We start from the raw sequence: 27,906 nt of genomic DNA, 5'->3' as shown, positions 1-27,906 counted from the left end.
TACTCAGCAGGGCTGCGGCAAGGTTTCTGCGTGAGAGGGTGTAAAGTTACTTCCCTTCTTTCCTAGCAGTGAAAGTGTACTGATAGCTGGTGTCAACTCAGAAAAACGATGGTTGCGATAAGGACTGGTGGTGACTTGTGTTTTTTGCTGCCTCTGGGCATCTGCCACCCTTGGTGAATGAGGTGGGGTCTTCTCTGGGCCACCAACCGAACCGCTGTGTAGAGGGGATAAACAGGTTGCTTGATTTCAGGGTCAGCAGCGGTTCTTTGCCCAGACCTCACCTGGGACGTGGCATATGAGAGCTTGTCCTCAACTCAGACGTGTCTGACCACCGTGAGAGCTGCAGTACACCTACACACCACAGAGTTGTCTTGGAGACCTCCCATTCTAAGGTAAAGCACAGCAGGTGAATACAACTCGTACGTGAGGCAGATGGTGACAGCCAGGGTGGGGCGCGGCACAGTCGCACACCATCTCGGTTACTCGATGGCTGTCTACCCCAGGCATGCCTTAACAAAAAACCTTTCAAGAGTGGTTGAAGGTGTGCTCTCCTCCCCTCCCCCTGGGGTTTGAATGCTTCTCTTGACCCTGTGTTTGTCTGAATATTCTCCTTTCTGCACTGCCTACACCTGGTGTTCGCTGCTCATTGTGCGAGGGCATGCTTACCCCGGAGGTATTTGCCTCGCCAGCGAGCAGCCAGCGATGGTGCGGGGCAGGAAGGAAGTGGTAGAAGAGTTATTCTGTAGACACATGGTTCCAAATGTTTCTTTCTCTTGACTCCCTCCTTCACCTCCTCCCTTCCTGCCCTGCTCCAAGTCTCCTTCCCATGCTTAGCACCCATGAGTGAGCCTCAGGAAGGAGATGCCTATGACTTTTTAAGCCGCCTGCATGGACCATGCCTTTTTTTCTTGGCTTTTGGCATATGGCCTAAGCCACAGGGCTGAGGCTGAGCTGAAGAAACCTCCACCCTTAAATGACTGTCAGCTGCCAGGCGCAAAGCCTCAACTGACAAAGTGCAGCCACAGGCGTGACTTTACACTTGTAGAGAAAAAGCATGTGCTGAATGCCTCCCCTGACGGTCTGGCCTGTCAGCTCAGGAACCTGGATCCTTCCCAGCAGTAATGCTCTCTGTCCCAGCCCCATATCAGGAAGGAAGAGAGGAAGGCATCCATTTGCTCTCCTCCCTCACCTTCTCCTGGCTCTCTTCTGGCCCTGGCCAGAGTCTTCTGGCCCTGGCCACCTGGGCATCCAGCCCCAGTTCTGAGCTTCACTTGTCTCTGCTCAGCTCTCCATGCTTGCAGGGGTGTTTCCTCCCCAAACTGAAGATCAGAAAGGAGCACTCAGCAGACTATGAAATTTTTCTCTGTGACATTGCCCCTCTTCGAATGAATGTACTTTTTTATTGTCTCAGGCCTTTAGAATTTGCTGGTTTGATACTTGGCTCAGCCCAGAAAATTCCCGGTTTTGTCTTCTGTGGAGGCTGGGCTGTGATGGATGTATCCCCACATCTCTCAAATATAGCATTCGTAACTGTACTGCTTTATCTAAAGAGGCAGCTGGCTACCTGTGAGCACTTTGTTGTTGTCCCACACTGATGTAGGTCTGGAGCAGGCTAACTTGCATATCAGATATTCATTCAAATAAAAAAAAAATAATTACACAGCTGAAAAAAACGTACACCATTTCAGTGTTCATTTTCTGCTAATATTTGTGATGAGAAATTTTAGTGATAGAAACATTGATAGAACAGCAGAACTTAAGAGATTTATCACATCCAGCATTATAAGGGGTCAAACATAGCTGTGATGCCAAGGATGGATGATATCCAAGAATGCATTTGTGAGAGACAAGCTGTTTCAGTGCATTAGGTTTCTTGGCTGCCCTGTAGCTTTCTGTTGAGCAAAGCCGTCCAAAGTAGCTATTCTCACCTTTCTGTGATCTATTGTGTTCTGCTAGGGCTCACCACCATTTACTAGGTGTTACATCAGGTCCTGGCTGTGATTTACCTCAACAGCTCAATGTATACTTAACAACACTCTGAGGCTTCTTGCTCTGTGAGGCTCACTGCACAGAAAAACCCTCAGTCAGCACGTGCATGTTTCTCACCTTCGAGACATACAAAACATCTCATCTTCCAGGACAGAGACACCACCTCTGGCTCAGGAAACACCTGACAAATCTCTGGAAGATGGGGTACTCCACTAAGGAAGATTTGCTGTGTGCCTGCTCTGTATTTACACTCTTCCCTGGACATCTGTTCTTGGCCTAGGTTACAGCCACAATATTGGGGTAGATAGGCCTAGCATTTCTAATGTTGTTGTGTCATGTTCACACTGTTAGATGAATAGTTAATTACATTTCTTACTCCTAAAATGGAGTGCCTACATGCTCTAACATATTGAGATCTTATGGAGAGAAAACCCTGGAAAAGGGCAGGGCACCTGGAGATGCCAAAGTAGAAAGGGTTGTAGATGGAAGAGGCATGATGGATGTGAAATCCCATTTTCTTGAGGTGTGGTGAGAAAGCATCAGAAGTGTCTTGCTGCAGACCCACCAAGCAGGGCTGTGAAACCAGATCGAGATTGACTTCCTTTTCCTCACCTTCTCTTTGACCCAGTGCACTTTGCAGTCCTTGGGGCAGATGGCCCAGATTTACCAGGAGGAATGGAAAGGTGCTCTTTCTCAGGCTTTCCTAGAAAGTGACAGAATTCAAATACCAAACTGGTGTCTGGTCTAGAAATCAGATCTTCCATCTTGTGGACAGGGACCAAAGCACTGGTTTGTCATGCAGGAGAGCCTGTGCGATGGTCATCTGTTGTCTCCCCTACCCAGCATCAGGAGCACTGAACTATCCTACAGAGGTGCCCTACTCAGCTCATGGGAGATGAAATCATGAACCTGGGATGCTGTGGGGATGTGGTTTCACACCACACCCATGACAGAATAACATCCTGACTGTCACCGTTTTTTCTCTCTGCCTTCTCTCTGCCAGAAAGTTGACCTTTCTGAAGTGGTTCACCAGGGTCAAAGCAGCACCAGGGCTGGCACAAGGGAATCAGTGGCAAGTAGCGCCTGGCCAGAAGTGGAGCCGCCAGAGGCAGGTGGAGGGAGGGTTGTACTGAGAGCATCTTGGCCATAGTGTGAGCTGCACCCTCTGTCAGTCTCCAGAGGCACTGCCATCTCTGCTGATGATTTAGGGGTCTTTGCAACCGAGTTACCCAACCGGGCACCTTCTCTGTGGATGCTGCAAGTCCTGAGCGGAGCGCTTTGGGTAAGCAGCGCATCTGGCCGTGGGGTCACATGGAGATGGACCGCAGCTCTAACCACATCACTCTCCTCAATTCTTTTGCCTTGAAAATGCCACTGCTAAGCCCTGAAAAGTGTGTGGACTTTTGTGAGCCTGCCAGCTTAGAGCTTATCACTTCAGAGTGAATGTAAAGATCTTCGCTGGAGTCTGGTCTCTGAATGAAGCAGAAAAGGCTCATGGACGGTGCAGGGATTTGACTGGTGGCTCCTGCTGCTTATGTGGGCCAGTTGCATTAATATCTGATCTTCCATCAAGAGACTGAAGTGTTTTTGCTAACACAAGGTGTAAAGAGGGAAGTGAAAGCAAGGGGGAAAGCAAAAGGCTTTATTTTCCTTTTATTTTTTTGCTTTATTTGTCTATGAGCTACTCATGTAAAACTGTTTCAGTTTCCAACACAGAAGTTGGAGTGATAAAAATAACCCCTGTTAAGAAAGGTGAAAAAGGAAATTGCAGATACAGTTACAGGGAAGAGAGGGAGAAGTCAAAAAAACCAATAGTTGAACAGAGCAGCATTAATCTTTGGATTAATTCGCCTGAGATACAGAGGGACAGAGGAGAAAAAAGACACAGTGAAATCCATAACATGAGTACAATTAGATCAGCAGAGCACATTATTTCATGTATTTTTTCATTTTCTAATAATTTTCTGATCATCGTTCTATGCCAAGGATTATTGTTAGAGCTGAAAATTTTGAGGCATTTATGTGGATATTAAGAATAATTTTTAAAAGCGCCATGCTTATAACGGTTAAGATAAAAACAAACTATTGCTTCACACCTTCCTTCCTGCCCCCAATATTCGGAAAGGATAACAACCTGCACGTTTTAAAGCATAAATCAACCTTCAATGAAACAGGACCTGGGTTTCTCCCGAGGGGTTTTGTGTGCTTCCCTTAGTAGCATGTGGTACTGTAACTATTTGACACGAGAGTACTAACATGATGTCACTCTGACCACTCAGATCTATCATCATAAAACATCAATTCCCAGATATGACAGATATGCCACCAGCAATATCACTCTTATTCTGAACCCGGGCTTCTCTTTCTCATGCAGAACCTACATGACCTGCCTGTAAACTTTTATGACCTATTAAACTTTCCAGCCACTAGACTTTGTGTCTGTTAACTTTAATAGGAAGTAAGAAATTGCCGTGGGTTATTTGCTCTGCTGTTCTTGAAAGTAGGAAAAATGTTTGTGGTATCTTTGTGGATAAAAATAAATTATGACCCATTAGCCCAGCAAGTCAGTGAACTGGTTTATTTTTTATTTTTTTTTTTCCCCAATTAGTAATAAGTAAATTAGTAGATGAAGTCACTCCTACAAGCAAGTCTCAGCAGACAAAAGAAAAGCAGTAATGGCTCCACTTAATCACCCAGCAGACCAATCCTTTTTACTGACAGAAACAAGATAGTGGGATTTGAAACTATACAGTTTCAAATTTGAATAGAATAGAATATATGAATATATAATTTTGAAATTATATAATTTCAAAACTCTGTAGAGAAAAAAGGGAGTTTTAAAGCTACAGGACTATACTGGGAATTCCACTGGAGCACAACTCCATCTTAAAATATCTACCTCCATCCTAGCTTGATCAGAAGGAAACCACCCATGGGATTTGAATGCAGAGACAAATAAACACTGTGCAAAGCAGATTTAATGCCTAGACAGGGAAAAAACTCTCCATGTAATTCCTGAAAGGTGAAAGTGGCAAGTTTCTTGTATTTGCTAGATTTCTGTTTGAGTTTTACCCTCTTTTGAATGCTCCCTGGCTGCTGCAGCTCTGGAGAAGACTCTCAAGAAACAAGAAAGACCTCTAAGCAGCCTTCTGCTGAAGCAAGGCATGGCATATGCTTTCTTTTGGTCACCAAGTGTTCGGGTAGGTTTTTTGCTAGAAGCAACCACCTCTGCGTCAGTGGTTACACTAATCTCCAACTGCAAGACACTGGACAGAGAGTACTGTGATGAAGCAAGTAATCCCTCTCTTGACCAGTGCTGGTTAAAACAAGCTATGGAGCATTTGTAGGCTGGAAATAGCTGCTGTGAGGAGGCAGCAAGACCTTGGGATTAGTTATACAGCCTTAATATTTAACTCTACACTGCAGATATAAGCAATCTTATTAAAAAAGGAAGATTTTTGTCAGAAGAGAGAAGACATTAATCATTTGCCATTCAGGAGGGGAACTCAGCAATAATTTCTGATGAGAGGAAGGTGTTTGATTTATCTTGTGATACACTGTTCATAGATGTGAACTCTCAGCAACTAGAGAGTTTAAATACCTGTCTGTGGGCATTTACATAGCTCCACACATCCACGTTCCCTGTCCCACAGTCTGCAACTAAATGTACTATTTTGCTCAAATAAGCAGCTGTGAATGAACTGTCATATAATTCAGGGTTGACAAAGGACATCGCTTAAAATTGTGATCCTTCCATAAACTGGGTTTCTTAGTGCCATGTTACACTACCTTGTGAGGAACTACAGAGGAGAGAAGAATGCCAGGCAGGTAACCCCTCAGGAGAAATGTGTAAACGAAAGCTCCTGCTACAGGGTTTAAAACCATCTTATTCAACACATCTAAACGTAGGTAAAACTACATGCATGTCATATGTAGTAGATAGGAGAAGTTCACAGATGAAAACCAGATCCCAAAATCCCCCTGTACCAGTGGACTTTTTTTCCCCAGTCTCATGATTTGGAGACCATGACTCATGATTTTGGGACTTTTGGACATGGCAAAGTTTCTCAGTCTTCTCTGAGAGCATCAGAGAACGACTGTTGCAGGGCAGATTTACTCCCTGGTACCTAACAGCTTGTCTAGAAAAGGTCCCACAGCAAGAGTAATGGCTTCATGGCCAGGAGAGCCATCAGGAACCCCAGAATTGCTGTCATAAATTTGAGGCTAAACTATAAAGCCTGTTGGGTCAAAAGGCTGAGAAAAGCGTAGGTTTTGGAGCAGAGCCAGTGTAAGTGAACAGCTGAGAGCTGCCCCAAGACTGGTGAGTTTTGTGCTGCTGATTCACACGCTGTTCTTCACACACCTTCTTCACACACAAAACCAACAAGCACTTGGGCTCAATGCCTCCCTAAAGCTATCACAGCTTAATTGATAGCCTTGGCAGTGGGGACTATTTAAATAAGGCTTCTGTTACTTGAGCGGCTCATTTGGAAACCTAACTGGCCAGACTTTCTTGCTGGCTTATGTTGGAACTACAAAATCTTGGAAGAAGGAGATGAGAGGGGGGGTTTCCCATGCACAACTTCTCAGACCCACCCCAGGGTGCTCCTGGATGTCAATGCACAGCCAAGTGCCGGCAGATTTGACACTAAGGGCTTATATGTGGATGAATATTACTCTGGACTCCTGAAAGAGCAGGCTGGGGTATGAGGGAACAGCTGTTTTAACAAGGCAAGGAGGTCTGGCCATGCCGGCACACTGCTAAGAGCTGCATGTGTCTAATTGACAGGTTTAAGGAAAATCCATCTCTGGGTGGCTGAACAAAGAAGTGGTAAGACCTATGTTCAAACCCCAAGGTGTGCTCCTAACAGAGATGTTCTGTCACCTTCTAGACTTTAGGATCTCCCCAGCAGATACTTATGGACACCTTCCACCTGCTTCCGGGCCTCAGTCATCCAGGCCTTCAAACAGGAGACTCCTGCCAAACCTCTGGCACCTCCAGTTAGCATCACCATTGCTGGGGAAAACCAGAGCAAAAAAGATGCACAAAATAATTTTGTGACCTGCCAGACTTGGGCTTATTGACATATTGCTTGTAATTGAGAAGTCTAGCTAGGGTCCCCTCAAAATGGCTGGAGAGCTGCCAGTCAGAGAGGGACCTGGGGGTGTTGATTGACAGCCGGATGAACATGAGCCAGCAGTGTGCCCAGGTGGCCAAGAAGGCCAATGGCATCCTGGCTTGCATCAGAAATAGTGTGGCCAGCAGGGACAGGGAAGTGATCTTGCCCCTGTACTCGGCACTGGTGAGGCCACACCTCAATTCCTGTGTTCAGTTTTGGGCCCCTCACTACCAAAAGGACATTGAATTACTTGAGCGTGTCCAGAGAAGGGCAACGAAGCTGGTGAAGGGTCTGGACCACATGTTGTACGAGGAGCGGCTGAGGAAACTGGGGGGGTTTAGTCTGGAGAAGAGGAGGCTGAGGGGAGACCTCATCACCCTCTACAGCTACCTGAAAGGAGGGTGCAGAGAGCTGGGGATGAGTCTCTTTCAGCAAGTAACAAGTGATAGGACAAGAGGTAATGGCCTTAAATTGCGCCAGGAAAGGTTTAGACTGGATATTAGGAAGCATTTCTTTACAGAACGGGTTGTTAGGTGTTGGAATGGGCTGCCCAGGGAGGTGGTGGAGTCCCCATCCCTGGAGGTGTTTAAGAGTAAGGTTGACTTAGCGCTGAGGGATCTGGTGTAGTTGGGAACTGTCAGTGTTAGGTCAATCGTTGGACTGGATGATCTTCAAGGTCTTTTCCAACCTAGACGATTCTGTGTGATTCTGTGTGAAAATTATTTTGTTTTTGTCTAAAGTGAATGTGTATCAGCAGATGGGATCTGCAAAACCTGTGAAAACCACAGTGCCTTGTATACTTGAAACAATCCTATTTTTAACAAGCAGTTAAAGACAGTATTTACAAGTGCTCTGAACTCAAACATCAATATTTCCTCCTTTTCCATTTACCATGAAACTCAATTTCTTTGATCTTGTCCTATGATTCACTCTCAACTAATTGGAGAACTACCGTTTTCCTTTTTTGCCATCTGCTTCACCCCCTATAGCTAGCTAGCTCACGTACCAGCAGCAGGGTTTTCCCCTTTAGACCTTAGTTATACCAGCAAAAACTGTGACGCTCAAAGATTCCTCTTTGCACCTACACGTGTCTCTGATGTCTCTCTAAGACCACTCACACCTGCTAAGTCTCCCGTAGTATCTTATCGAGATCCTCAGCTGCGATCTCTTCCGTCTGTTTGTACATCTACCCCAATGAGCATCTCATTCTTCACTGGGACTCAGGGTCTACCCTGAAAGATATTAATGTAAAAATCCCAGCTACCAGATATTCCCCAGAGTGTCCATCTTTAAGGATATCAATATCATACATTGTTTCTGATAGACCCTGTTCTGAATTTCCCACTTCTCTCGGACCTTTCCACTCCAGTCAGGCCCTGCTCGCCTGTGCACTGATGCAACCCACTTCACTTTCCACTTAATTTTCAATACTGAACCTTTGGTGTTCAGGGACTTCAGGTCGGCAGCAGGATATTTGGTTCTTGGAGAATGTTTTTGTTACATGCTCCGCTCCATCACCAGCAGCAGCTAGGTCCAAATTTTAGATATGTTTGGTAGTATCTATCTGTACTAAATACCCTGGTTTAAAAATAACATTCATTCATGAAGGCAGATAAAAATCAAAGCAGTGGTAGTATAAGAGACAGATTCTGTCAAGCCTGACATGCTCTACAGAAAGCAGCTGTAAAGATGATGGAATTTCTGCTAGTATGGTGGGATCCTTGACTACCTCCTCCTCCACTGCTCCATTATAGCCCCAGCATAGGAGGCAGGGCTAAGTGAAAATAGTGTTCCCCCATATACACTAGCCCTCAAAGGGTTCAGTTTAAAGCACTGATTTTCACACAGTGAGGCACACCCCGCTCAGGAGGCAATAACGTGTGGCAGAAGGACATGAGGAGGTGTCCAATCTGCTAAACCCTGCCAGGCCTCTCCATGCATGAAACATGCACAGCAACCCTGGAGCCAGTAGCAGTGGGGACATATCCAGATGCTTTTGGACAGGCAGCTGAGTCTGTTCAGGGAGGGAAAAGGAGTCAAAGGAGATAAAACCAACCTCAGGTGGAACTGCACTGAACTGCTCATTGCTAATTATACCCCATGGCACACTGAAAACACAATAGGTTTGCACTGAGTATCAAGAAAAGGCAAGCAAAACCTGAGCTTGTGCTGAGCTCAGGCCAGATGTACAGGCACTAAGCCATGGAGAGCAGCCACAGAAACCTGTCCTCATGTCATCTGGCACAGCAGATCCTGCAGCTGCCACTCCAGCCACGTTGCTGTTGCATTGGGACCCCGACTGCTAATGTGAGCAGTGGCATGACCCTCTTTATAACTGCAGCAATACTTCTCCGTGCTTCCCCTCTCCTGGCTCTTTCTGGTGTGGGAACCACTGACTTACAGGCATTTTTGTAGCCTCTTGTATACAAAAATAAAGGAACCTGGCTGGCAGGGCAAAATCATTCTCCACAAAGCTGTGAAATTTCCATTTCAGCTCCAAGTGGGACTGAGTTTTGTCAGGGCAGCTGAGTTAGTTGAAATCTTTCCCTCAGGCACTTCTACTGTGACAACAATGCTATTTGTGTGATCATGATGAGGCTATAAGATCGATGTCTCTGTGAGAGGTATGGGAAATTCTGAACCTGAAAGAGTCATCTGCAGTTTCAGGCAGAAATCTGTACAGAGGGGGTGCTCAAATCAAACTGTGAGTATTTGTTTTCATATAGTGTCCTGTGAACAGATCTATGGAAGAGTTCTCAGAAGAAAATCAGCCTTGACCACTGAGTGCTAAAGAGCCGAATAAGAGGGTTTTTTCCCCTTCTTCTTCCCCCCTCTGTGAGGTTAATGGAAGTTAAGCAACTGTTGGTTTAGAGGCAGCAGATGATCTAAATGGGATTGTGGGAAGGGCAGGTTAAAACTAAGCTCAGATGCTCCTTGGGTCTTTGTCAGAGTAACAAATTTTATGATAAAATTCCAAGAGAATCCAGTAGCTATAGTCTGTAGTGCTTCCTTATTGCAATATAAACACAAACAAATGGGGGAGGTAATAGGGAGAAGAAAAGCAATCACAAAAATCCTATGAGAAACTAAATTCAGGAAACAATTCAGTTTTATCAAGTCAACAGGTCAGCCCGGCTCTGGTAGGATGTTTACTCTTTGCTAAATGTTATTCGGCATAGGAAAGATCCTCTCTGATCTTAGAATATCTCAAAGCAAAAGTAGCATCCTTTAAAGTCAAAGGAGGGAACCCAAACTGATTAATTCTGCCCACCTACCAGTGTGGCACGATTGCTGTTACCAACCTGTGACTTTATCACAAGACTTGTGGTCTCCTTAAAGCTGTAGCTACTACGCAAAATAACGGCTGTGCTAAATGCAAAGGAATATCAGCTTTCATTTAAAAACAAGGTCTCTGTCTTGCTGAGGAGAGCATTAAGCATGGTCCTAGAATTTTTGAAGTCTCAGAGAAACAAGTAAACTCCCAAAATATTCGGCAAAAAAAAAAAAAAAAAATCTGAACTCAGTCTCCACATTTCTGAGTGCCAGAGATCAGCAGTACTGTGTGAATAAAAGATAGAGAAAAAGAAGAAATGTAGTGTATCCAATTAGTCACTATAGACCAGCAGGTAAACATCACAATAAAATGCCTGTCTTGCCTTTCCAGTAGAGTAAGGATGAGGGGAAAGGCTGGATGTGAATTCTCCTTTTGGTCTACCAAAGGAAGCCCAGCATTCGTGTTTCTAATACAATTCTGTATTCATGCCTCATGCTCTGCAGTAATAGTTAAATCTAACCTCATAGAAACCTGTATCCTGCCAAAATCCTTCAATCCTAATTATCACATATCCCTGACTGGAGCTAAAGCAGTTTTGCAAGAGAGAAATATGGAAAGGGAATTCATAAAGAAGACAGGTAGCAAGGACTCCATCAACTGTAACAAACTCTCATTAATACAGACCCAACAACACTTTATGTCTGTTGTATCAATCACAAGGAGATTTAGACTTTGGTGAAACATCAACAGAGTGCATTTCTGAGCACAAACACACAGCATGGAGAAGCAGTAATCAAAGCAGAACAAAGCAAAATACTGCTAAGTAGAAGTAATGCCTCGCCTCAGGGACAGAAATCACTTACTTTTTTTTTTCTCTGGCTTTTGCAGAAGAGACGATGAAGTGCTCCAACTCGTGTTGTACTCACAGGCTGCTCTGTAAAAACTGCAGGAAGTTGCTAATGATACCGCGTACAGTCATAAGTGGCGTGAGCTAAAAGAAAGTAGATTGCTCATGACTTCATCAGGCTCCCAAAGTGTGTCACTTGTAGTTAGGCACACACTTATAGATAGGAGGGCGACTGGAATACCCCATCCTTGAAAATCTTAGTCCTGTCATCATCTGAGCAGGTCATTGTGAAAAGACATCTATGGCAAGAAATATCTTTGGGGAAGATCCGCTCCTGAAAAGATACTAAAAGAGTGAGAAGAGGCAGAAGAAACTATTTGCTAGTTACTGTAAGTAGAGTATAATAGAAAGGTGAAAAAAGAAGTGGTCAGGACAGGAAAATGTGGAGTTAGCAGGAAGATAGAAGGAATAAAGAGCATTGTGCTGGTGGGTCTCTGTGTAAGTGCAGCCCAGGGACTGAGGGCTATAATCTTTCTATCAAGCAGAGCACGCAGGATATCAGAGTTTCTGCAACATTACTGCAAAGTCAAAGGTTTCAAAAAGTCTTCTGAAACAGCCTGTTCTCATTGCTGTCCCCTGTATTGCTTTCAGATATGAAATAGTACCCACGCTCTTGCAGAGTGGACTTGAGATTGGCCATGCACGGCTGCTGCCTTTCATGAGTCAGTGGCTCAGGAACCACGGCTCTGTTTTAGGAGGGGGCCTGTGAGAAAGGTCATGCTTCCTGCCCCCTCTGCCAAACCAGACAGCACAGTGCAGGTTGGGGGGGTTTGGGCTGCTGCTGATTGACTTCAGCCTTTAATCTGTCCTTCTTGCTGTGCCAGCAGAGCTGCAAGACACGCACAGGTACACTTGGGCACGATGAGCTGCTGCGGCTGGCTGATGGAGGAAGCAGAGATTGACCAGTGCTGTCAGAAGAGCAGCTAAGAGAAAAGAAAGCCTTAACAAGGCAAGTGGTTTCTTCCAAATTCTGTCACTTGTACAGGTGTGAGAAGATGTAGGTTCAGCTCTTGTAACTGCCAGAATCCATTTGTGACCAGAAGTTTCATATCTTGGACTTCTGCTATGGGTGTGCATCTTAATCACTGTGCTGATATGCCCTGGAGGGACAAGAGACCAATGAACTTCCCCAAACCCTACTGGCTTGGGCTGCCAGGCCCTGGCAGAGGAACAAGATGCCTGCAGTAGTTGCGTGTTCCTTATTTGTACAGTGGAGGCAACACCTACCCTGGGTGCTACACATATATTCCCTTGTGTATGTATGAAATGGTTAGGTATTTAAATGGATTAGGAGCAGTATTAGAGCCAAATAGAAGGGAATGGTGATATGAGGGAAAGATCATTCTGGTTGCAATGGTGCTACAAAAGACTGAGAATGCTAAAGAAGATGAGTTGGTGGTTTGAGCAGCTTTTAGAAGAAGAGTAGATTTGCTTGAGTTTCTTAATGGCAAAGAGCATTAATACAAAGGAGCATGTGAGCTTTACCAAGTGCCCTAGCTCAGGCTTTAAGTAACAGAGGAACAAGAGCCCAGTTTTACATTGCCAGCCTAAACCTTGTTTGTGAGGCCTGTTCCATGTGTCTTTCCATGTGTTACCCTGAGAAAGTCAGTTATGACCAGATTTATTAAGTTTTCAGTCAACTTCCCGATCAACTTCCACCAATCCAGCTTGGTGAGCCGCTTGCAGCACCCCATGAGGGTCTGTCAGTGCTTGCAGACTGCTGGGAGCGAAGGTAGGACAAGGAGGAACTGGGTTACAACCTAAGGCAAGCAGATAACTGAATTTACTTTTGATAGCTGTATCAGAAGTGAAACATTTCTTCTGTAAGATAAAATAAATGCTTGGCATGTACTTTCATTCTGGGTTGAAAAAGTTACTTCGGTTCAGTTCTGCTAGAGAGGGTTTCTGGGGAAGGATATTTCTGTGAAGAGCACTTCATTCTCAGGAACCAGAAGGAATTGGGGAAGAAGAGGCTGAAGACAGTTTGGTAGCTTCCATATGTGGAGGTGAAGGGGTGAAATTTGTGTCTGCACCAGCTCAGCCTGACTGGACATAGTGCTGACCCAGTCTGTGCACTGCTCCAAACCCATGATTTCATCCTTGTCCTCCTCTGTGTGGATATCAGACCCAGAGGAAACCATGAAGAGGGATGCAAATAATGTTTCTGAGATGGCTAGAACTGATTTATCTTGTAGATGACCATTCTTCATTCAGAGATGTGGGACAGAAAAGGAAAGATTGCTCTCTTTCCTGAAGAACAGGAGTTTTTGTGGAGGCTGCTGTGGTATTTGTGATGTAGCAGATCACAGTTCCCATTTAGGTGCAGTCAACTGTGCAGTCAAATACCTGCCTGATTATGCTCTCTGTGATAGTGTGCTTACTTGCACACACTGATATAGGGTTTAGGATATTCAGAGACACATATACATTTACTAACTAGATTTTATGGTGAAACATTGAAAGTTGCGTGGTTCTCCATAGAGAAATGGAATACAACGTGCCTCTGTGCCCTTGAATCTTCCAGACAGACCTGAAAAACATTACTTTTAGCCACTGCTGCTTCATGCTTCTCTCAGTGATATGGCCCCAGTCAACATCACCCACAATCATTGCCCTAGCAAGCTGAAGACTGATGCCAAGATTTCACATTGGAAGATGCTTTCAAAAACTTTTGACAAGATCTTTTGTGACTGGAGATGAAAACAGACCCAGCGCTTCTGTGGGTGGCAAAAACAAACAAAACATTTCAAGTAAGTTTAGTCTGTATTCAGTAGAGATAATACAAGCAGTACAGCAATATAAATTTTGGCCTGAGTTGTATTGCACTGATGTCATATCCAGGCAGAAAAAAGATCAGATAAAGAACCATTTATAGCAGAAGGCAGAAACCTTCTGGCCTCTGTCTGCATCCAGTTGAAATAAATGGAAATGTTTCTTTGAGCCTCAGTGAGTTTAGATTGGACATTTTGGGCATATTTCTTTCTACCTTTTAATTGCTGGGTGCTATTTAGATAGTTGCCTTTAAGATAGCATGTTTAACCAAGTTAAGCTTCAATCGAGATGCTTTCTCTGCGCTCTTCATCATTTTCCTAGTGGGGTACAGTGACTATCCAAAGAATAAAGGATAAAAGAGTCCAGCTTTGTTTTAGCTCACTGCTGCATAACACAGACCTTTTTTTGGGACTTTTACAGCACTGTGATAGAGAAAATGCTTGTGCACCATTGACCAGTAAACAGAAATAACTGTGGAAGACTGATGGGGTACAATGTCTTTGAAAGACTTTCAGACTGAATTTTTCACTCCCCTTTTTAATTTAGAAACTATCAAGGGAAAAGCTGTTGGGATATTTGGCATTTCCCTGTTCCACTGCACATGAAAATGTTCAGTATTAGTGTTGTCTTCCCCTGGTTGTGACCAACATGAACCTATGAATGGAGGAAACCTCAGATCATCTGCCTCTCCTACCTCCACATACAAATGAGCACAGAGACATACTTGCATAACAGGTCTGCAAAAGATTACCCAAGAAGACAATTTTTGTACAGTTGTACATCTTTTTTGTAAGCCACTGAGGCTCATTTTTCTTGGAAAATGATGGAATATGGCTTTAAATTTTGCAGCGTGGAAAATGAGGAAATGAAAACAGCTCCTTGAAGTATGGCTCTTGATATGAAAAAGCCAAATGTCTGGCCCTTCTCTCATTCCCAGACAGCACACTGAAGGGGGCCTGAGCTGCAGACCTGTCTGGGGAACGCTGTAGGTACAGGATGGCAAAAAGGACTTTCTTAATGATAGGAGCAAGGCAGAAAAGTGCTCAAGACTAGGACAGCAATGGCCAGGGGCTAAGAAGCATTGAGGGCTGAAGTCTGCTCAGGTCTGTGCTCCTCTGGCCAAGCACTGTACCAGTCCCCTTGCACTGGTATGATACACAAGTGTGCCTAACAAAGAGTCTCAGTAGCTTGGGGTTCAAAGTTGCTTTATCTGTGACAGTGGCTGTGATGCTGTTGATCTGGGACAAAGACAAAAACCAGCTGTTGTGTTTTTAGCAGTTGTTATGAGGATCAACCACAAGCTGGCTCCCTCAAGTTAGTGTGGGATGAGCTCTGTGCTAAAACCAAAGCTCAGCTTCCTCCCAGCAACCACGTACCTACAGAATCTTCCCCTTACACATGCAGCGTAGCTCTGCTCTACCCTGACAGTCAAGCCAGAAGAGTGGCAAAACCATTCTGAGCTGACCTAAGCCCAGCACAGATCTGGCTTCCCATGCATGTCCAGTCCATAGCATGCAGTCTGCAGGAAATGCAGGAACCTTCCTGTTCTGCTGCTGGAAATTAAATGCAGAAGTATCAGCTGCTGAGATTTTTGATGCACTGGCTTTTTTACGTGTGGTGCATGCTGTGCTATTGTAAGGCGGGGGACACAGTCATATTCCTTCTGGTTTGTCAGGCTGTATAAATACCTGCATCTCACCTCTGCGCTTGAAAATCCTTCTGCTTTTGGTTTGCCCATTTTTGTGAATGGCATGTAGAAATTTGGTCATCCTCAGTTTTCGCTGATGCAGTGATGTACTGTGTGCCTCAGGAGTGGAAATCCGTTAAGTCATATATATGACTGATGATGCCCTTATCAAGGAAAGCTCTCTCACTCCAAAGAGAAAAGCCCTATCATGTTTGACATTCCTATCCCTTCATGCACTGAAATGGATATGTACCCCAGGAAGAGCTCCCTGGCATGGCACAGCTGACTGTCACATGGCACATCTTAGAGGCCTTTGACTCTACTGACTTCTCTGGGGCAACAACAGATTTATCTTCTGCATGGTAAGCGTACAGAGGTGCCAGTCTGTACGTAGGGGTCCTTGGGATGAGGTGGGGTACACAGCTGTGTTATATCTAACAGCCTCTTTGGGAGAGCCTGCTGCCAGCGACACACCCGCAGCCGCAGCTGAGACCAGCGAGTGCTGCAGCAGCAATGAATTTAGTTCCACACTTCAAACTTGATCCCTGAACGTGCACGTCCCTGGACATCCCAGCCCGTCCGCATTGTTCTTTTGTTCAGCCCGAACTGTCAGAATAAAAGGCAACCAAAAACTATAGACTCAGATAGCAGACTGCCGCGCTGCACCACCATGTCGGCTCTGCCGCTCGCGCTGCACTTGCAGCCCAGGTCGCAGCCTTTTGACGGATATGTTTGGCTTTTTTTCAATAAAACCCCCTCCTTATACTAGGAAACTTTAACACCCACAGAGTTAAAAAGGTTACAGTCGTTAGTGCATGGGGGAGGAAAAGGGTGCGGTTCAAAGAATATGTGTTTCTGATTTTTTTTTTTAAACTCAGAGTAGCAGCAGTGATGGGCCAACACCTGAAGTCAGTCTAACCTTAGCAAACTTGGAGGGAAGAACCAATTGCACCTCTGTAGCATGGTCTAAACCCTTGAGCAACCACATTTATCTCGTGGTGCAAATATACAGAAATTCAAGCTGGTTTTGCACCTTTTCTGCACAGTGCTGTAATTTCAAGCCTCACTTTATTTTTAACTTGGAAGGCTTCTGTGAAAGAGCCAAAAGCTGATGAAATTGCAGTATTTCAGTACGCGTTAATGGGATGATTTACTGAGGAGGTACGAGTTTTTAATGTGGCTACCCAGAGCTCTGTGCTACTGCACGGTTCCTTTGATTTTGGTTATTATATCTCGGGTTACTACAAAAACTGTGTCAACAATGGAAACAAAATCATAAAATTTGTCCTCTCCAGTGGAGTGAATGGCTGAAGGAGGAGGAATCTGCATACGCAGAGTAAGTGCCTTGGGCAAACCTGGGGTTTGGATCACCTGAATCCCACTCAAACACCTCTGCCATATATCCAAACGTTTTTTTTAACCCCTGTTGTTTTCCCCCTAGCCTCCAACAGTTTGCTCTGCAGCCAGGATTGATCAATCTGATGCAGCAGATTTGAAGGGCTCTGGTGTTTACGTTGCACCAGCTCCTCCTAGTATGGTCAGGCAGCCCTGCTGCCAGCTCTCCATGGCAAAGACGATGTTAGTCCACCTTGGAGACCTGCAGCAAGCCCTCGGAGGGTGAGTGGCTTTAGAAAGCTTGTACCCTGCTAGGGGAAAATGCCTCTGAGCTGGCAGGAGCCTGTGGGCTAGCCCCAGCACGTCTGCACTGGGACCTCATTGCTGAAGAGCACCTTAGAGAAATACCACAGACAGGAAAGCAGGAAACATTTTGCAGAGCAGAGATAACATTGACAATAATGCTCTGTAAATTGTTTGATTTACTGATTCACATATACAGGAGCTGCCATGTAAGCATCACAGGAAAAGGAAATGGGACCGAGAAGGAGTGGGAGGAAAAAGGCAACAGGACAACAAAACAGGTTGGCAGATTTCATTGGGGGCAAGACATAATGTCCTGGGTTTTGTCCTGATCATGATGTGTTGTGGAGGTCTGCGATCACACATGGACACTGAGGATGAGTCCTTTGATGCAAAAGGAAAAGTCTGTATTTATTAAACAAAATGGTCAACTTGCATCATCTTGGAATTCTCCTGCACCAGGAATTCCCTCTTATACAGCTGGAATCACCCTGGGCATGCTAGCCCTTATCTAGAGCAAAGAGGTCCCTGAGAATTTGAACTTCAACACCTCTGTGTGGTGGAGAAGTGGTTGCAGAGCAGGCATGTGATGGTAAGAGTTGTCACCCCTGTGCTCCATTCCTCAAATTTTCTCAAAAGCCTCTTTTGCAAGAAGACCTCAGAAGTCTGTGTGACTTCTTGTGCGGCGAATCTTCCACATGGCATGAGCAAGCAATGGGAGACACACCTTCTGCCGGCAGCATGTATCTCTGTAAGAGCATCAGGGAGGACCTTCTGCACAACTAATGTTTTTGAGCTTTTGCATGACTTTTTGTGATCTACCTGTCTGTACCTCAATGAGGGATCTCACAGAGCTGCACAGGCTCTACTGTACAATTGTTTCTTCATTTTGCTCCACTTTCTTTGTGTCACTGACCTCCACTGGGGAAACTGAGGCTCATATGTGTGTGATGATCTGGGTGATGATTCTGCTCTGCAGTGGTCAGGCCACGGAATCGCCTCCTGTGGAGTTAGACAGTTACCTCTGATGCCTTTCTTGAGGCATCTTCTCTGATCCTTGAGGGATGCTCGCAGGTGTGAAAGGCTCCTTTCAGTCTCTGCTGCTGTATTGTCACAAGCAGCTTAATGTTTTGGAGAAAGTGCCTGACATTCAGCCTTCAATTAAAGTGAAAGCTTTAGTGGGGCACATATCCTGAGATATTTGTGTCACCTTTTCTCAAATAAATTCCTCAATACAGTCTGAAAAAATAAGTATGGTCTTCCTTAAGATTACTAGGTATGTATACACACCAAGGGGAAAAAATCCAAGCTTTTTCCCCTCCTTTCCCACAAGTTTTTCAGATCTTCTTACTCCATCATAAAGACGGAACAGACAACAGAAAAATAGAAATCACCCTTGAAAACGCTGACTTTTGAGCTCTGGCACAATTTTCTCAGTATAGATTGGTCTTTCTATAGACACCTGGGATTTTGGCTTGTGTTCAGCAGTTTCCATTTGCTTAAACAATGAATTTACAGCCTTATTTTCCAAATACTATTTTCATGCCCTACTTGATGCCAGCAATGTATTTTTTGAAGATGGATTTGTGAAGCAACCATATTAATTGGAAAGATTCTTTAACATTAAAAGACATTTATTACACCGTCTTTTCTCCTGACACTAACAGCTTCAATCATTTTGTAAATAGAGCTAACCATGGAAAGATAGATGGTGTAGCTTCACCTGGTGCTGGTGTGGTACAGACATATTTTGACACATGAGACTGGTGATGGGAAGTCTGTCTACCCTGCAGTCTGTGGTGCGTGAGAGTGATACCTGAGTTAGCTTTTCTAGAGTGAGTTTGCAGAGTGGAAGCAGGTGGACCTTGACACCACAAAGCTCTGTGTACTCCAGGTTACCCAGATGTGGGATGGTTTTGCATGAAACTTCGGTGTAGGCAAACCTGCAGGCTTCAACATATTAAGAAATGCAAATATCTGATAATTCTCCACCAGCTTTGGTCGGGTATGTGGCCAAATAATGGGAAGGAAACAGATGCAAGTCAGTTCTGGACTGATCTTGTGGGATATTTTCATTAATGTCATCTCTGTCTGAGTCTTTGGTTTCTCTGTTTAAAAAGACAGCTGTCATGTCTACTTCCTTTGAAGATGTTTCGAGATGAAGTCACAAAATATACTGTATGAGACCCAGGTATTATTACAAATTAAAAAAAATACTGGTACCTACATGTAATGAACATGCATTAAGTTCACAGAATTCTACAGAACTAAATGCCAAGACTTCTGCTGACCTGACTGGGCAAAAGCATAATGGTGTGCTGTGCCAACACCACCACTCAGATCCCAGGCCAAGAGAGCCTCTGGCAGGAGAAAGGCAGGTTGTAGTCCAGCTGCATCCCAGAGCTGCAGCTTATGGAATACGTACAGCAGATAGATGGGTGAAAATAAAGCATGTCTTGTTAGGCTCCTAAGTAGCAGATACCCAAGAAAACACTGATACAAGCACACCCATAAAATCTGACCTCCATTTCTCTGCAAATGCCCTTTCTTGTCCTATCACCGCAGGTGACATCCAGGCACTTTCGGGAGCAGGAGGAAAGTGCTATGAGGATAAAAAAAGAGAGAAGATGGTCCAGAAAGGATGCAGTGTCTTTGCTCTGCATCCTTTCAAGGTGCTTGAGATGACTAGATGTTGGTGAGGGCTCTGGGCAGTGATAAACAAGTTAATTCCTTCTGCAGACAGATGAACATGAGTATCTGTGGGTAGCTGTAGGAGCAGCCGTTGATATCCTACATGCGTATTTGGGTGCCCTGGAGAAACCTGACGTATTACTACAGCCAGGCAATCCATTTGCTCAGGACTTCTTTAAAGACCAGGAAAGCAGCAGCCACAGCAGAAATGTTGGTCATCAGCCTCCTGTTGCCCACCTCAGGTGATTCATGTCTCATTTGTTTTGCTTTGTATAAAAACAGCTACTTGTGCTCTCAGCCTGCTCCCCAGCAGACCTCCCGAAACAGCCACCTTAGTCCTGCAGATTCTATTGAGTCCAGTTTGCAATATTTTTTATTTATACTGTACAGCTGACACCTTGTTGTGTGGACCAGACTGCCCTTTCTTATAGGCACTGTGCAAAAGCAGCATGAAGGGAAACCAGAATGCTGCAAGCTGCAATTTAATGTAGCATCAAAATAGCTGTTTCAGGGCACAGGTCCAGAAGGCAGGGTAAGCCAGCATCACAGTCCGCTTCTATCCAAAGGAGAAGGTCCAGCTCCCTTTGAAAAATAAACAATAGGATAGTTTTCTGCCATTTTAGTGAGAAGAACTGGCCCAACCAAGGCTCTGACAAATGCCAGAGATGGTACAAAGGTGTTTGGCAGCAAAATGTTACGTTGGCTCAGCTGGCTGTGGAACTGCGGCTTATATCAGTCTGAAGCATGTGCTTAAGATGCTTTATGAATTGAGGTCTTATTACTGGACCAGAGCTATGGAGTTAGATCTGGGCTGCTTTAGTAAGTGGACCTCTATTAGAACAGCGTCAGGCTCCCAGGGGCTGTTCCTATTAGCACATGGCAGCACAATTTAAAAAATGCTTTGCTTCTCCTGGCTGCCTGGTGGAATGACAGCTAGCCATATGTCAGCTAGTTTTGTTGCTTTGAAATTTTATTTTAAAAAATTATTAATAAAATGGACACAGGCCTGTTTCCCTAGAAAGCTTCTTAGCAATCCAAAGGCATAAAAACAGGAGGAGAGAGTGAAGGCTGGTGTATTATTTATAAAAATCCCATCTTCTGGTGTTCTGTGGTTCCCCCATAGTGGTTTGTTGTAACAGATTATGACTCTGTCATAGTAATCTAAAATTTGTGCACCTATTCCTAGCAACAATGTTTTCTGTTAGGACACCATCTTTTATCTCCCTGTTAGAGGGGGTATTACTAGAAGCATCAGCGGTAGGATAACAAAACAATAAATAATCTGACAAAACCCGTTTGAAAAATACTAGCAGCATGGTGGTATTTACTCTTCAAAGTCTAATCCATTATTTGGGAATAAAGAGAAGCAACCTCTTGTAGTTAAAAACTGTGTCAAGCTCAATCACAAAATCAAATTAAAAGCTGTATTCAAATACAACATACTTTATAAGGTGAATTATTACTTCATTGAATAAGAAATTCAAAATAGTCTAAAATGAGCAGATTCTATCTGCTCTCGGTCTTTTTTTTGGTACCATCGGATCACAAATAGTCCTTCCTTCCATGTCTGCTACTGAATTTCAGTTCACTTTATTTTAGCATATTTGAGGGGAGTTTGTTTATGGTATAATTAAGGGGAATTTCCAGATGGAAAGGAGGAGTTAGTGCACACGAAGCTGGACTCTCAGCTTTTCTTGTAAGCTTTGTTTTTTTTCTGGGAAGGAAAAACCAAAACAACAACAATTCCCCTTTACTGGTGCTTTTTCATCTCACTGTGTAGGTGGCATGTTGAAATAATAGTTTGATGGAGATTAAAGGAAGTGTGACTACTATGTAACTTCTATCAGAAGGGGGAATCCCAACTCTTTAAAGAGCATGCGCAACTAGGCATGAGTAGTGTTATTATAGGGTTCAAAAGAAAAACCAGCCCAAACAATCCCCTTCTCCCAAAACCTCCCCTGGATTTCCAGTATGTGTAAAAGTGGGCCGGGTCCTTGACTGGGGAGGTTTCTGCCAGCATTGGTGTACGGTCGCTGAGTCTGGGTAGGGTCGACATAGCGCTGAGGGATCTGGTGTAGTTGGGAACTGTCAGTGTGAGGTTCATGGTTGGACTAGATGATCTTCAAGGTCTTTTCCAACCTAGATGATTCTGTGATTCTGTCTCACCCTCATTTCACCCTGTTGCTCTGCGTTGAGTCTGGAGAGGTCCCACTGGGTTAAAGCATCTCCTGCAACGATGTGCAACCTTGCTCTGGAGATGCAAAGAATGGAGTACCCCACTGTGTTTGGTCACTTTCCATGGTATTTTGTCCCAGTTATCAAAGAGCACTGCTGAAAACTGTCTCATTTCTTCTAGGCTCAGTACGCCTGGACTCAGCAGAAGGCAGTGCCTCATTTAAATACAGGGAGTACACCTGTTTAACACACAAGGAACACACCTATTTCAACCTTCTCACCTAAAGTAAAGCAGTCTTTAGTTCCTGGCATTTTCTTCCATGTAAATTCAAGATACAAAAAAAGGCATAACTCCCGGAAGTCATTCTTAGTAGAACAACAGACACTTAACATGAACCCCCCTTTCTGTGCAGCCCACATCTAACCCACAATCTGTTTCCTCTCCTTAGATCTGTGGTCCCTAGGTACTTGCAGCTAAATCTTTCCATGTGCCCAGTGCTGAGCAGCAAAGCACCTAATCCTGGTGTGGATTCAAAAACGTGCTGAAATCATGGTCCTTCTCCCCAAGAGTCTCAGTACAGCAGATCTGCAGTGGGGATAACCGCATCAACAGCTCCTTCCAGAAAATGCTGCTGCACCCAGGATTTACTTTTTAAATCCTGTTGTAACTTTTTTCTGTAGTATATGGCAATCCAGCAGCTGTAGTTCTTGACTCCCCAGCTGGTGGTGGGTACAGCCCGTGCCTGTTGGTTCCTATGGGGATCTTAGTTGCTCTGGAGAAAAGATCTGATGAAGAGAGGAGGGGTAGAAGAGGGTGAGGTCTGTACCTCTCACACCAAAAGCAGGCCAAGTATATGGAAAATACATTTACATTTCAGAAAGAAAGTGATTGGGGAACTGGCCTGCTGACTAGGGAACTTGTCTCTCAGAAGGAAGTCCCAGTCCCTGGTGCCAAGGCTATTTTTGTCTTTTAACAGACAGCTGTAATGGATCAAATGGAGAAACAGTCCTGACAGCTGGGCCCAAAACACAACTGTTGCCCATGCACATCGCCAAGGTCATGTACAAGGCCAGATCTGCACTGGCAAGGCTAAAAAGCCGTGGTGATAACTAGGAATTCAAGACACAAGTAGTTTTAATGCAAATATTTGTGCAATTAACATGCACACGGTCACAGGAGACTGAGAAGTGATTTAATGTGATGAATAAGGTCTAAAGCCAATAAAAGACCAAAGAGCAGAGCGAGTCCTGAACCTCATACAGGATGGTGTTTGCTCTGGTCTTTGCAGATTGCAGTTGTAGGTAATTCATGGTTTCCTTTTTTCAGATTGCTTTGAAGAATACACCCATGGGAAGTGTGCGGACAGCATAAGACAGTAAGAGTGACTTTACTGGGGGACCAAAGGTCTGTCTAGTTCAAGATCCAGTCTCCAGCAGTGGCTAAAAGCAGTCCCTGGGGAGAAGCATTGTAGCAGAGGCAGCACACATTATCCTCTCCCCAAAGCCTCTCCCTGACTCCATGAGTCTGCAGGTCATGGAATACTTTAGCCTTGATCTTTCTACTACTATGCATGAATACACAAAAGTAATTTCCCTTCATCTCTGCCTACATGTAACAACAAATACCTACTCACAGTTGTGTCATTTCCTTGTGTTAGAGGACTGTAGTGGGAGCCTGTGCTGCGGTCATTCATTTGTATTTGAAATCTCTCCCCTTCTCCAGCTCTCACATCAGTTATGGGATAACTTTTAGTGTTTTACAGGACACAGTTTTGTTTCCTGGTACAGCATCCAATGCCTTGGAAAACTCTAAATCTATCATGTCTGGGCCAGACTCATAAAGGCTGGAACTCAGTTTGGCAAATAAATCTTGTTGTTCTTTTGAAAGATTCTTATTAGCATCTGCAACACTCCCACCCTTAGCTCACAGTTGTTTGCATCTCTCACTTCTATTTGACTGTACTTATCCAGTTCATCCTCTTTTCCCTTTTGGAGTATCGATGCACTGTGAGCATTTCCTCAAATGGAAGCAGGAGAGATGATGTCATCTCTTTCAGGAATGCTAACTAGTCAGACGGCTAATTTTAAATATTTTTCCCTAGTAGACCTTGTTTATCATCCTCTCGATATTACTGAGCAAAAATGTCCATCATCAGTCCCATGTTATACACGTACATGATCTGGCTGCTTTGTGAATACAGACAAGTATATTTTAAGTACGCCTTCTTTTACATTGCTATTAATTTTACTACCTCTCCCTAGTGATATTGCTGTACTATCGTTAAACTACTTTTGTTCTTAGTAGATGTTAAAACAATTTCTTTGCTCTGTCTGTTCTGAGGTGTTTCCAGATGGTTTTAATTTCACTTACTCATTTCTTACACTTAGTTACTTCCATCTTATATTAATTGGCAGCCATTTCCCCCTTTCACATCTGTGATAGATTGCTTTTCTATTTCACATTGATTCCTTCATTTTGTCACTGAACCAGGAAGAGGCTTTTTTAACATGATCTGTTTTTATTCTTGACTTGGAAATCCCAACTTTTTGACCATTTGATAAACTCTTCATCAAAGGACTCAACTTTCATTCAGATTTTTCTACCCACATTTTTTCTACCAGTGAAACCTTCCTTGAGTTAGAGAACTTAACTTTTTAATGCTGAGTGTTTAGGACAGTCAATGCCACAAATAATCAGGTCACAACCATGTTGGCTGGTCTTCAGAGAGCAACAAATTTTCTACCCAGCAGTTAGTTCACCATGGTATGTCGTAATGAGTGATCTCACCTTGGGTGCAGTACCTGCTGGATTAGAGAATTCACCTGTACCACCTAAGTGCTATTTTTCTATTGGCTGCATGCATCTCTGGCATACATCTCCCATTCTGAAGTCCTCCATGGATACAGAACTTTCCACAAATTGGGTAAGAGTTTAATGAATAATGGGTTTAAGGAACAACTCATCCTGCTTTTTGACTTTCTGACTTTGTTTGATGGTCTGTGGCAGTTCATTCTGTAGATACTCTGCCTCTTCTGCTCAGCATCTTGTAAATCTGACTTAGCAACTCACATGCTGATAGTGATGATATAAAGAACTGTGCCAGTCTGCCCTTCCTAATCAACAGTTTTATTACAGTAATCAGGAAAGTCATCTCACCACACTTCCGTGGCATTAGTTATGTCAAATTCCTTCACAAGTAACATAACTTCCTGTTCCTTTCATTTGTTATTGACTTTTCTAGCACCAGTATAAATGACTACAAGTTCTCATTTTTTCTCATTCAGTTTGCTGAGTTCTCTGTGTGTGGAGTTGAAAGACACTGACTTTCTCAGCACTGTCTTTAGTGCTGCTGGTCTAATCAGCCATGTATGTCCCCCTGTAAAAATATGTGGAACCTACATGTGACGGTCATTCTTTTTCTGTTCCTGCTGTTACTCATCTTCCTCAAGAATAGGAGACAAGCAAAAGCACACCTGGTTGCCTCATACCCGTTGTGCTGTTCACCTACAGCATATTCCCAAAGTTCTTCTGTTTTGCATTGATATGTCAGAATATCAGTCAAATACGAATCTTCCTTTTTGTGTTCAGGCTATTATTTCGTATCAGCTCTATCTGGATGTAAACAAGAAAGACCTGAATTCTCATGAGAAAATGTTTAGTTTTAGGAGATTTCAAGATAACTTTTGCTGATCTGTTGTATTCACATGAACATAGACAAGCGAGATTGACTCTAAACCACTGTTACAGTAATGAAAAATGAAACATCATCTATAATATCTGGGTCAAGGGAAGGTGCTTGTGAGAAAAGCTGTTGTGGTGGGAGTGTCTTCCAAGAAGGAGGAAGGGAAGAAAGTGTGAGACAGTAACAGCAAGTGAGTGTGTATTTGAGAAAGTGAGAAGCATGGTGAGCCAGACAGCCTCCTTGGGGAGCTGCTGCAGTATGTGGCAGGGCAACACAGTGCCCAGCATCACAGTCCCAGCTCCTGGCTCCCAGGTCCCAGCTCCCACACTATAGCCAAGTTCACCTAGGACTTTCCCGGGTGGAGGGGGTGGCCTAGCTACTGGTTGCAGAGCCTAGAATGGGCTGGAGGAACTTAATGGAAATCTTGAGCCAGAGGAAGGCAAATTCTGCATAAAGGCAGAGGGCTACTGAAGCAGATAGATGCTCCGATCCCAGGACCCACAGCATGGATGCTGCATCAGGTAGTGTGAAGAGGTTTGGATGGAGCCTCCTGAGAGCAGTCAGGAGCATAAGGATGGAAAAGAGTCATCATTGTGTCAGATCTAGAAAGTCGGGATGAGACAAAGATATTACAGTCAGAGGAGGCATAAAAAGAAAAGACAGGAAGAGTGGGCTGGTGCAGGGAGGGCAAGGGGGTTTCTATAGCTGTGGCATTTTGGATAGGAAGTCAGGCAAGAGGAATTTTTGCCACTGAAGGTGAGGGATGGTGAAGAAGGTGTGGACAGGAGATTTATACTGTGAGCGAGATGAGAACAGCCCCAGAGTTTGGTGATGTCATAAGCAAAGGTGTAAGTTATCAAATCTGACTTCAGGGAGAGAATAAGAAGACATGAGAAGAAAAGCAGAGTGAATTTGTCATGAAGGTGGAGGAGAGAGTTAGCAGGAATGGGAATGGGTCTAAAAGGAAGGTTTATTGCAGTCTTTGAGCTGGTGGTGGGACATGTAAGAGTTCACAGCTACAGAGAGGTCAGACTAACAGTACAGATGAAAATATCCTTCTCAGCAAAATGATTATTGTGATAAGGAATAGGGACGAGTTTGTCAGGGGATGGACTGACAAATGGTGATGACACATCCAGTGGCAAGGCCTGCAGAGATGACTTGTGGGACAGACACCAAGGGAGCAGACAGGGCTGAAGGTTCACCAGGGAGGATCTGGATGGAGTCATTGTACCCACCACCAGGTTTGTTAGTTCCTCCTCAGAGAGGAAAGCAGTGAGGAGGAGCTCAGGAGTAGAGACTGGGCAGATGAGCAGGCAGTATCAGTTGTCCTGAGAGGTGAAGCACGAAGCCACCAGTTTTCTGAAATGAGACGTGGCTACAGGAGAACTGAGAACAACTGCCCAAAATGGGGAAAGGGACCGGAGAACTACTCCAGGGATTTACCGAAGAGAAGCCAGGGGCTCCCCCAAGAATGACCGAGGCCATCTAGTGATGGCCAGGAACATTGCGGGGTTTTCCCTCCGTCCCTCGGGCTGGTGGCATGGTGGTGCCTTCCCACTGACTCAGAAAATTTCCCAAGGCCCTGCTGAAAGTGCTCTCTGCGTGCATCAAAACTGTCTTGTGGTTGTTTTTTCGGGAGATTCAAAATGCAAACGAAGGTTTCTAGCTCCTCTCTGTCTGACTGGGAAATAGAGTAAGTCACTGGGAAAGCACGTGTCAGAGGGGAAATGGGTTGCCTGTATGTGTGTCTGCTTATCTGTCCCCAGGCAGGACCTCCTGGACACTTGGACAGCTGGCTAGAGGTGCAGAATCGTAACTGCCACAGCCAGTGGCAGTGTCACCACCTGGCCACCTCGCCAGGGTCACAGCTCCAGATCTGAAAGGCTACATGAGAAATGGTCTGAATGAGCCCTGTTTTCGACAGGAAAGATAACTTCTAATTCTTAAAAGTAAAAATTTTACTTTAC

At 44.4% G+C, this 27,906-nt stretch overlaps 1 protein-coding gene across 2 annotated transcripts in view; it reads right to left on the bottom strand.

Moving 5' to 3' along the window:
* Window positions 1–27,906, bottom strand: part of GPR132 (G protein-coupled receptor 132) — an 84,907-nt gene that overhangs the window by 6,314 nt on the left and 50,687 nt on the right. The window contains exon 1 of one of the 2 annotated variants that reach the window (XM_074869058.1): window positions 11,243–11,314. The exons of the other annotated variant lie outside the window; for it this stretch is intronic. The gene's annotated coding sequence lies outside the window, so the exon portion shown is untranslated. Of the gene's footprint in view, window positions 1–11,242; window positions 11,315–27,906 lie in introns of those variants that run through there. 2 annotated transcript variants of the gene reach the window in all.

This window comes from Strix uralensis, chromosome 4, assembly GCF_047716275.1.
Source record: "Strix uralensis isolate ZFMK-TIS-50842 chromosome 4, bStrUra1, whole genome shotgun sequence".
Classification (NCBI taxonomy): Eukaryota; Metazoa; Chordata; class Aves; order Strigiformes; family Strigidae; genus Strix; species Strix uralensis.
This window is presented reverse-complemented; position numbering and strand designations above follow the sequence as displayed.